This window comes from Papaver somniferum, unplaced genomic scaffold (assembly GCF_003573695.1).
Source record: "Papaver somniferum cultivar HN1 unplaced genomic scaffold, ASM357369v1 unplaced-scaffold_115, whole genome shotgun sequence".
Lineage (NCBI taxonomy): Eukaryota > Viridiplantae > Streptophyta > Magnoliopsida > Ranunculales > Papaveraceae > Papaver > Papaver somniferum.
Genome location: NW_020620492.1, coordinates 2,841,511 through 2,852,718, shown reverse-complemented (window position 1 = coordinate 2,852,718; position 11,208 = coordinate 2,841,511). Strand labels below are relative to the sequence as shown.

At 35.8% G+C, this 11,208-nt stretch overlaps 1 long non-coding RNA gene and 1 other non-coding gene across 12 annotated transcripts; one reads left to right on the top strand and one right to left on the bottom strand.

Annotated features, from left to right (window-relative positions):
* Window positions 1–7,228: 7,228 nt before the first annotated feature.
* On the top strand, window positions 7,229–10,754 carry LOC113329273. Of its 11 annotated transcripts, none has more exons than XR_003349789.1 (10): window positions 7,231–7,560; window positions 7,863–7,936; window positions 8,021–8,130; window positions 8,353–8,544; window positions 8,780–8,925; window positions 9,088–9,163; window positions 9,236–9,316; window positions 9,397–9,491; window positions 9,787–9,900; window positions 10,422–10,754. It is a non-coding gene; the product is annotated as an uncharacterized LOC113329273 (long non-coding RNA). The 11 variants fall into 11 exon arrangements; XR_003349784.1 differs by having other exon boundaries at window positions 8,017–8,130; XR_003349787.1 differs by having other exon boundaries at window positions 7,231–7,598.
* A 380-nt stretch (window positions 10,755–11,134) lies between these two features.
* On the bottom strand, window positions 11,135–11,208 carry TRNAI-AAU. Its single transcript has one exon. It is a non-coding gene; the product is annotated as a tRNA-Ile (tRNA).

Sequence of the window (11,208 nt, the reverse complement as noted above, 5' to 3'; positions counted from 1 at the left end):
CATTAGAGCTTGCAGTTGATATGATGGACATTCTAGTAGTTAGATCAGGAACTTCCATTTGAGCATTAGAATCCATGAAATGCCAGTAAAGATTAGTATGAGCAATATGGGAAACTAAAACCATATGAATCTTGAAGTACCATTTCACATGATGAGAATTTATAAACTTGCAACATGGTACGATAGAATATCAAGGAGCAAGAGATGCTTTTGAATCCATTCGACAAAAGTAAAGTTGAAGGATCGATGAGGCCGCAAAGATTGACTAAAAGGATAAGCCATAAAAACAGCAGGAACCGTCTCTTAGAACGTTGGGAGGTAAGAAAACATACCACACCAGATTTGAATGGAATTCCAAATATCTCTATTAATATGCAGTACTAATTTTTCCGAATAGGAGAAGAACAAAGACGCGAATACTCCTCGAGCTCATGGTGCTGCTTCTACCCCTTCGACTGCTACTTTTCAAGTTGTTTTTCCTCCGCCTCCTACTTCTCTGTTCCGCCTGAATCTCTTTCTCATCCTTCTGCTCCACCATCTCCTTACCCCATATCATATGAGCGCATTTCTTCTCCTCCTAACTCCATATACAATGAGGGTACTTTTACTTGTGCTAACCCCATATCACATGAGCTAATTTCTGATTTGATAAAGTATATATACTCACAGGGTTGCGATAGATATCATACAGGCTAAAATTGCACCCCATCAACAAGCGTACTTCAGTGACAAGCACTGACAACAAGTAAAAAGATTTGATTAACAAATAAGATCATACAAAGTCATTAATGACTATGCACCATAGTTCATATAAGATAAATGTAAACATTCAAGAATCCTATAACAATGCGTACTACTGTCCATTATTGAACTTTCTTCTCTGTAATTCACTAATAAAATTATTTTTAAAGCTAAAAATGAGCTTATAAGAGTAGTAATCCAAGAATCCAAGTGCCCAAGTCCAAGAGAAGTGGAGCAAGTGCGGCGAAACGGAGTAAGACACTAAAAAATAAGAGACGGTACAAATACCAATATTAACTCATCCAAATTCAGGAATTCTCATCTCCATTTTGAAGATATTTCAAAAAGGAAGAGAATGCAAAAAGAATGAGGTCATTCCGAGTTCGAACGAAGAAGTTACGGACAAAACAAGTTAACTGAATATCGACGTCTACATGCCAGTATGCATACGGGTTTGCAAACGAATTTTCGTGACCTGGAGCAGTATGCAAACGGATATGCGTACCAAAACCCCAAGATTATGATTTTAAATGGTGGTATGCATACCTGGTATGTGTACCATGAAGTCCAAACATCCCGAACTACTATTTTCAAACCTAGATGTTTAAGAACCTTAAACACAAATCAAGTTAGGTAGAAATGAGTGATAAGCAAGGTACATGGACATTATAAGTACTCTAAGAAAATGATAAAAACGCGAAACTTGTTCGAGTTTATAGACATACCTTTTTAGAAGAATCCAAATGAATTCGACAACCTTACCGAACATAATCTGTGCACCCCAATTCTTGTGCTTCCCTCACCGTATACATAGCAGGGCATTCCTTGGTAAGGATGCACTTACAACACACTCAAGTTGTGTTGAGTTGAACAATTTCTTGATCACCACAAGTGACTTTTGGATTATCATGAAAGAGATTGCTTTTAAAACCTTTCACATCCAAATCCATCTTTCCAAAGAATTTTTAAGTTCCAACATCATGGATATTGCCTTCTCCATAGTCATGGAATTTTCTGGGAGATCATTCCTTTTCAAACTCACAACATCATTGACTTTCTTTAGTACCTACTTCTGAGTGTGTTTAGGAACAACCGGTACCCTCTTCCCATTACTCTCTTCAAGAACTCTCGGAAGAGAATTGGATTAACTATTCTTTTAGAAGTTAGTCTTTCTCCAACTTGGAGCATCGGATCTTGCCTTCATATTTACAAAGTTATCCTTTTGATAACCATTACGATTGTGAAAAGGATTCGTATGACTTTTATAGGAGAATATAGGTTTATCACAGCATTGATTCCTTTGCCTAAAGGTTGGACAGTTACAACTTGTAATGTTGAGAGGATTACTCTTAACATATGATCTTGATTTCACAACTTCTTGTGATTTCCAAACAAGAACATCATGAAGTTTCTTATTCCTTATACGGAAACAACATCTCCTTTCCAGATGACTTTTATTTTTGCAATAGTGGAAAACATAAGGAATTTAATTACCTTGATCCGTGTGTGCTGACTTTGGAGGTTGATATACTTTGGTATTTTGAACCTAAATTGTCGGTGTAAGTATTTCATTGTTGCCATCAGTGGAAACCTTTTGTTGAGAAGAATCACTAGCCTTGAAATTTTTTACCTCTTTTCTAATACTTTGAGCATTTATTCCCTTATAGCCTATTCCTCGTGTATCACGATGAATTTTACTTGATCCTAGCATAGCGGTTAATTTTCTTGAACTAGTGTTGAACTTTTTCAAGTCATCTTCCAACATCTTGATTTTATCAAGAGCAGCAGCTAAATCCGCCTCACGGAGTTTTTCTCGAGCGAGATAAGCGATTTCTCTGTCATCAAAACTTATTTGATGAGTGTTAATCCTTGCTTCAGATTCTGCAAGTTTCTCTTCCAACAAAAAATACTTTTGATAAATATTATCACATTCAAGTGACTTTATATGTAGGTTTTACTCAGAATCCTTGAGGATCGATTCGTTAGAACGATTCGAAACATAAACACCTGCGTAACATCTTCTCAATTTCTTGTTTGTACGACAGAGATTAGTCAGAAAAGGTGTGACATGAGAAGTTGTCATCTTTTTATTTTCCAACGAATTCAAAAGCTTAACATACTCTGAGACTTCCTCATCAACATCTCTATCAATATCCGAATCACCTTCATCAGAAAGTTCATTCAACTGTTCTTCTAGGCGTGTTTCCCAGACCTCAACGGGTTCTACATTAAGAGAATGTTTAGATACTGAACCAGATGAGACAGCTCTCTCAGGTGAAACCAAGATTTCAAAATCATCTGGTAATTTATGAACTGGTACGTTATTAGAGATAAACTCATTCATAAAAATAAGATTGCTTCAAACACATACTTATGAGGTCTTATCGTGTTTGCCTGCTCTGATACCAATTCAAAAAGCGGGGGTCTAACAACCTCACCAAATATTTCGCTTAGAAATCTTTATAGACTAGCTCCAATATACTTTTAAAAGTATATCAAAGAGTTAATATCTCTATCTCTCAATTCAATCTGCAATCAGCAAATAGAAATCTGCGAGCCTGATTGAATATAAGAGATATAAAATTTAACGGTACCAAAGACCAATGTTCAAGGATCAATCAATTTCAATCAACAACCAAAGGTTGGATTTACCAATCGATCGATACAACGCACAACCTGTGATATTTCAATTATATAACAAAATATAATGTGGAAAAGAAATAACACAGACACTAAAAGTTTTGTTAACGAGGAAACCGCAAACGCAGAAAAACCTCGGGACCTAGTCCAGATTAAACGCCACACTGTATTAAGCCGCTACAGATACTAGCATACTACAAGTTAACTTCAGACTGGAATGTAGTTGAAACCTTATCACACTGATCAAGGAACATTTATGCTCCTTACGCCTTTGGAACCACGCCGGATTCTGCGCACTTGATTCCCTTAGCTGATCTCACCCACAACTAAGAGTTGCTACGGCCCAAAGTAAGAGACTTGATAAACAAATTTGTATCACACAGAAAAGTCTATAGAATAGATAAATATGTCTCCCACATATAAACATATAAGTTTTTTGTTTTGTGTTTTGATAAATCAAGGTGAACAGGAACCAGTTGATAATCCAGACTTACAACATCGAGTGCATCCTAAACTATCAATTAGCTCACAATAATCTTGATCGATTAACGAAACAGGATATTGTGGAATCACAAACGATGAGACGAAGATGTTTGTGACTACTTTTTATCTTGCCTAACGGATATATTAATCTCAAGAAAATCTTACGAGTGTACTCAGTTATAATAGAAGATAGCAAGATCATATCGCGCAACTACAAATAACTAATAGTTGGGTCTGGCTTCTCAATCCCAAAGAAGTCTTCAAGACGTTAACCTACAGGGTCTCGAGAATAAGCTTAAGGTTAAAGGAGAATTGACTCTATCTTATGAAACTAGTATCACACAGGAGGTGTACTCTAAGATAAGCGAACTTCAACAAAGTAACTCTACATGGACTTGTCGCGTTGTACGCTTTTCCCTTCGTCAAGGTTTTGTCTCACGGGGCTTTCCTTGAAAAGGTTTTAATGAGGCAACATAAGCGAGTCCGGTTGTACCCCAAGTCTTCTCAAAGGCTTGGCTCCGACTGATATACATCCAAATCCGAAATCATGATTAACAGGGGGCTCCCATAATACAAGGAGATATGCCGAGTCAACAACACAAAGGAACATTCCAAATACAAGCTATGACTGATTTGCAAGCTCCATATCCTTGACAAAACAGTCAGGGGGCTAATGTAAACACATGGTTTCGACTAAAACAGAAGACACGAGAATGGGGGATTCGGATATAAACCGAAGCCACCATTGACGATGACACAACGTGAGCAGGCTACCCTGATGACCAGCCGAAGCCACCATGGACGATGACGTGGCATAAGTCGGCTGCCCCAAAGAGATAACCAGTGTATGTCCAAATAACCTCAGATGTAATAGTACATGTGTACAGCTAATAATAGAAGACTTACTAGAAAATATATTAGGGTACACGTGTACGGTACTTACATGTCAGGATTTTCCTATAAAACGCAGGGAATTCTTCCAGAGAAGGACAGAGTTTTCCAGATAATTGTATTATGTATTGGGATTAGTCTTCTCATTACTCTATGATAATTTAAGGGTGTTCGCATGCCTCTTCCACTAATGCACCCCATGCATGTTAAGCTTTTTTTTTTCTTTTTCTTCCTCTCCCTCTTCTTCTTCTTTCTTGAATGACATACCTTCGTCCGCAACTCTGAACATTAGTGGAAAATGAGTTTTATAAGTCTACCTGGGCTTTATAGAAACGTCCACCCATAAGCTTTCTTAATTAATTGGGCTTCCAAAGGTAGTCTTAATCGTAGGAAAACCAAAGAACTATGATTTTAGGCATACCAAAAACTTTCAAGGCATACAAAATAGTTTTCCCATCCTAGGTGACCTTATAAGGGGTGTCTATTGGGTAGTTCAATTACCTATATACCCTTGAACATAAAATCAAAAAATAAACCATCATAAACATCTCTTCTTCTTCCTCCATCCAAACCACCTTCCTTTTCTCTCAGAATATTTTTTTCATCATTGTAATTAATTATCGGTTCGTGAAAATTCGATCATCGGTTAAATTGAACTATATAATGGATCGTACAAATAAAAAAGCAAACGTCAGGTGTTCAAAATCCTCTTCCAATCCATGAATTAAAGAAGAAGAACCAATTGAAGATGAAGGTGTAAAAACTATAATTGAATCGGAAATTCAACCATTTGAAGCTCCAAATACTGAAATGAGGATAATAAGGTATTCCCTATAAACCCAATTTTTTATTTGTTGTTTTTCATGGATTGAATGGGTTAAATTGCTAAAAACTTAGGGTTTTTGACGGTTACAGTAGCCGGTTCAGCTGATAATTGAGTTGAGTTTTGAGCCGAACTGTTCTTGAAATTTCACCCTGAAAGTGTCTATGAACAGTTCAACTAAACCGTAAATGTCAACTTTTAGCCGAACCCCAAAATGTGTGTTGAATACATCCCAGAACAATGTCAGGTTCGGCTAATACCTTGCAAACCTTCCTGGCCGAACCTGAGAAGTGAAATTTACCCCAGGTGGTTGTCAGGTTCGGCTGACTCAATTAGATCACTTTCAAGCCGAACCTCTCTCTGTAAACACTTCGAAAATATTGATTTGCAGGCTCTAGGTTCGGCTAGCTCGTGGTGTTGAGTTATGAGCCGAACCTTCTCTTTGCACACTCAAGTTTTTCGATCTTGTTTTGGCCATAACTTTTTCGTCCGATGTCGGAATGACCTCATTCTTTTTACGTTGTGTTTGTCTTTTCATTCTCTTGAAGTTGAAGATAAGATCTAATTGATTTTAATGAGTTTAATATGGACCTTGGTATTCTCCATCATTAGACTTCACTTTCTTAATACTTTTAGTAATTTCCACCTTTTTTGTTTGGTTCATCCTATGAAAATGCTGCAAAATAGAAAACATATGTAATAAAAAGCCTAGAACAACCCCTAAATGTGTATGAGCTTAAGTGTTTCATGGAAAATCAATATCATGTTCGGCTGATGTGATTTTCTGAATATGAGCCGAACTTGGAAAAATATATAGTTCGGCTGATACGATATTTAGAGTGAGAACCGAACCTAACTCTTAGGAATAAGTTCGTCTTGTTATTAGACTTTCATATAAGCCGAACTAGGATCTTGCAAATAGGTTAGAAGTTGGAAAATGAAGGTTCGGCGTATAACGTTAACAAATTCAGCTAGCCGATCTGTTCATCAATTTAGTGGGTTCGGCTTATATTTTTAAGCCGAACATAGTCCTGGTTCGCCGAACCATGATGAAAAATACAATTTTTTGATGATTTCAAACTACAAAAGTGAGATTAAACATAAAATAGAAGTGTACATGTGTGTTAGAAGCATTGGGTTCCTCATCTATGTATTCATCATCTGGATTTGGCTCATAAAAATCATCATCTTGAGTTTGAGTTTGAATAAAATCATTCTCATAATCTAAGAAATCAGCCATTTCTGGATCATTGTTGTAGTTGATATGTATTTTCCTAGGTTTTTTAGATGAAGAATGACCCTCCTCGTCCTCAATTGAATCAAGAAGAAAATTTTTCTCACTTTCTCCTTCTCCTTCTCTCCTTCTCAATAAAAACTTTGATTTCTTTTTTCCCCAAATTTTTTCATCTAACCAAACCTTTATAATTCTGAAAATTATCTTAATCACTAAACAAAAGTTTTAATCACTAATCTAGATTACTAACACTAATAAATGGTAGATTTGCCATTAAAAAAATTGGTTAAGGGGATTTCTGATTTTGTTATTTCACATCCGTTTTTGTCTTTATTCAGTATGCCTAATAAGATTTCAGTATGCCCAAAATCATAGATCAAACCAAAATGAGCTGTTGTGGAAGTCGTAACTATAGTAGTTTTGTAAATAATTTTTGTAGTCCTAGTTTTAGGCAGGATAAAACCCTAGCTTAGATATTTTCCTCTTCGTTCTCTTACTCCTCTCTTCTCACCGTAAATCTCTTCACTCGATTCATATTATTGAAACCATGAACTGCAAATTAATTAAAATTATCTTTCCTAAACCTATAGTTTGTAAACCAAATACATCTTCAGAAACCAAACCTAATATTTCAATAATCCAAATCTCTTATTGAACCCCAGAAGTTTGATTTTCTCCGACATAATTCCGAGCAACTTAATATCTTTATTCCCTGCACGAAATATTACAGACCAGTCCAAGAAGATGAGTTTAGTAAACCCTGGTTTCTTTGTTTATGGCGATGTTGTGAGTGTATATAGTGAAAACAAATCAAGGATTCGCAATTTTTATGTTTCTTCATTTGATTTCATGGAGTTTAAATCATGGTTTGGTTTAAATTTCAGTTTTATGATCTCAATTTTGAGTTAGATTACTATATTTATGTACATCTGGTTGTATTGATTTTCTAGGGTTTATTTTTGTTTTGATTTGGTTTGTCTTAACAGTATTCCATCATTTAGATCTGAAATTTGTTGGATTTATAATGAGTTTGGTGTGTGATTTTTTCAGACTAAGTAGATTATTCGAAAGCAGAGAAGCAGGAACAGTCATATTTTGGGTTAGTCAAGGACAACAACTTCATGGTAAGCTTGATTTGTAATCAATTAATGTACCTAAAACAGAGTCATTGTATTTACTAATCCATTACTTTTGCTTTTGAAAGTAAGGTATGTTGAGGAACACTTGAGAATTTTCAAATCTCTACTCATCCTCAATCAAAAGAGAAGACATCGATGACATTGATGGTGCTGAATAAAAGCTTCATGAATGTAAGGATGTAAGTTTTTTCTTTTTCTCAATCTGTTTGCAATACGTCACATTTGTCTTTTAATGTTACACCCAAATTACTTCTAGTTGTCCTTGCTGAAGTCTTATATCATTCATGTAAATTGTTTAGAGTTCACACTAATTATCGTACTTGTTTTTGTAATATGTATTGCACTTTCATGTCATTGATGTTACAATTTGGTGTTTTTTGTTTTTTTTTTTACTGTTGCAGGGGAGCCATCTAAATGACATTGATTAGACTATGAAGTGGTGAAAACTTGGGGTTTCAAAACATGCAAGCTTGTATTAAAATGGTGCAGGCATTTATGTTAGCATCTCTCCTTCAGCTTACATCAAGCTTGGATTTTATCATGTATTGGGTACCTCCAATGTAAATGAAGGATTGTGCGGTCACTTAACTAAGGTAACTCACTTATCCAACCATTTCAAATATGAGATACTAAGAAGTTCTTTATTTCCCACTTTTGAATGTAAGAGTAAGACTTGGACCTTAAAGCTTGATTGCTGAAGCTCTAACAGTATTTTGTATCTAAATTACTTGCTTTATCATATTCAAGTAGCTACCGTTTCCTAGTAAACAAGCTTGAGCAACTGTTGAGCAACTGATTCGATTGAAGAGTTCCTTTACTGTGTTGTAGTGTGATTGCATCTCTGGAGATAAGTCCTAATGGAAGTATCAATTAGCAGGATCTTCGAGAATTTCTGAAATGGGATGTTGTCCATCTCGATTTTCCATTCCCTTCCAACTGATAAGTTGGAGATGACATGATCCAACTATAGTCAGGTATAAACTTTATGCAACTGTGATACTCTTCTGCTTTTGTGTAACTTATAATTTTGGTCGTTGTCCAGTACTTATTAGGCACTGGTTCATTGAGAGTTGGAGCTCAATTCTTGTACTACTTAATTTTTAATGCGATCACACTGATCCGTTCATTCATTTTAGGCTTGTTTTCGTCGCCTGTGAGATATTTACTTGTGAAATCGAGGTTATCTTAAAGACATTAATGGATGATGACGAGGTATGCACACATAATTGTAACGCAAGTTCTTTAGATAATTGCTACTAATATTCTGGAATGGTTTCCTTATAGTTCCAGCTGAAGGGATTGCTCTCCTCATTTATGGGACCAAACCATCCTCATATCCCTTTGCTAGTTGGGTACTTCAGTAAGGTATACGTCTATTTTTGATTAATATTCTCAGCTGGTCTTCTTTATCCCGTTTTTCTTATTCACCTTTATTTGTTTTCCAGTTACGCAAATTTATAAAGGTGTATCATGGTTATGATCATAAGTTGTAGTTTGGCTTATGCTGAGGAAGACAGTCCCACTAATAAACTATGTCCAAGTAAGGAAAAAAGTACTTTTTTCTAGTTCATGTTCTACAATGACAACAGTTTGCCTATTTTATTTGATTTCTACTTCCTAAAAAGTGGGTCTCTGCCAGGGCCATGGAGATGTATTCCTCCATCTAGTTGACTTGATTTATAATCAATTATGTTTTTGACTTGTTATTTGCGGTTAGAAAGATCCTCAGATAGGTATCGCTTCTGTTATTGCAACCGTTTTGAATCATGCAAGAGGTGTTTTATAGCTTGGACGTCTTTATTTACGTAAATCCCTTGCTTGTCTGTATGATGCAGATTCTCATGTTACTATAATTTGGAGGATACACTCTTGTGAAGAACTTAAAGGACCTGTTTCAAAGCTTTGGGTTTGACGCATATCCAGTAGTCATTGGCCTTATCATCTTTCAGGTATTATTGTCCCGTAGTCTGGTCATATAAGCTGACCCTGAAGGTGCATCCACTAGTATATAAGTTCTATACATGTTGGAACCTTTTTTTTCGTTAACAAATTTCTCGTGAAAATAGCAATTTATTTTCAAAAGTAGCTGAGCCATACAAACTTACTTGTGCTGAATGATTGGTCAGTATATAGTGTGGTTGCTCACTGGCCCACTTCCGTTAAGCTGTAAAGAGTTAACATTTGTTTTTGGATGAAACCATTCTTGGAATTAGCTTTTAATTGCTCAGAAATGCTCAAAGCATTATCTTAGTGGGGTTTTGCAGCTGTTCATAGTAAATATGTTGCATTTCTAAAAGCTATATGTTTGCGGCATCTTATGCTTCGTTGATGTTAGGATCAATGATTACATTATCTTTTGCAGTTGAAACTTTGAACTGTATGAAAATTTTTGAAAATTTTAAATTAGGTTTGTAAACGAATTTCAGATTGAGCATTACTCTAGCGCTGAAAATGTCTGACTTGTTTGCAGGTGTTGATGGTAAGAAAGGTGGTGGTCGGCATCAAGCGAACCTTACCCCATGGAAGGAAAGACCCTGCAAGTGGAGGCATCAGGTCAAAAAATCTCCAAAATCTACACTTTAGTGGTGATTATTTTGCAGAGTAAGAAAAAGACATTCATTGATCACGTGTTGTCTTTTTTTATCCCTCATGTTAGGACCACAATCACTGGGTTGCATTTCTTTAATCTGTAATTTATTTATCTTTCAGATTTGAAACTTTGATGTTTGTAGTTTATTGATGTTGTAAAATAAATTCAGTTATAAAGATAATGTTCATGCAATTTCAAATTATAGTTCGTTCATATCTTTTTTTAATCTTTTTTGAGATTCAGTTGAATCAGCTTCGCTGCTGATTAAGCTAAATCAAATTTCAATTTTTTTTATAAAATATAATCAATGATACGTAGTCTGTTCAAGGTGGTCGTAATCTGAAAAATTAAGAATCTCAGAGGCAGTCATTTTGACAATTAAGACTACAATGCCAGGGCTCCCAAAAGCAGTCCTTTTTAGAAGTTTTAAGTGTGTTTCTGGCAGACTCTTTATTGCATTTTCCATCTCTCACTCGTTTCAGTGAGTGCACGAATGATTTCATGCCACTGTTGGAGTTATAGATTAGAAACTGAATAAAATTGGAATGTGAATCATGTGATTTCGGCAACAACAAAAGAGTCAAAAAATCCAGTGGCCCATGCAGGTCTCGAACCTGCGACCTTCGCGTTATTAGCACGACGCTCTAACCAACTGAGCTAATGGGCC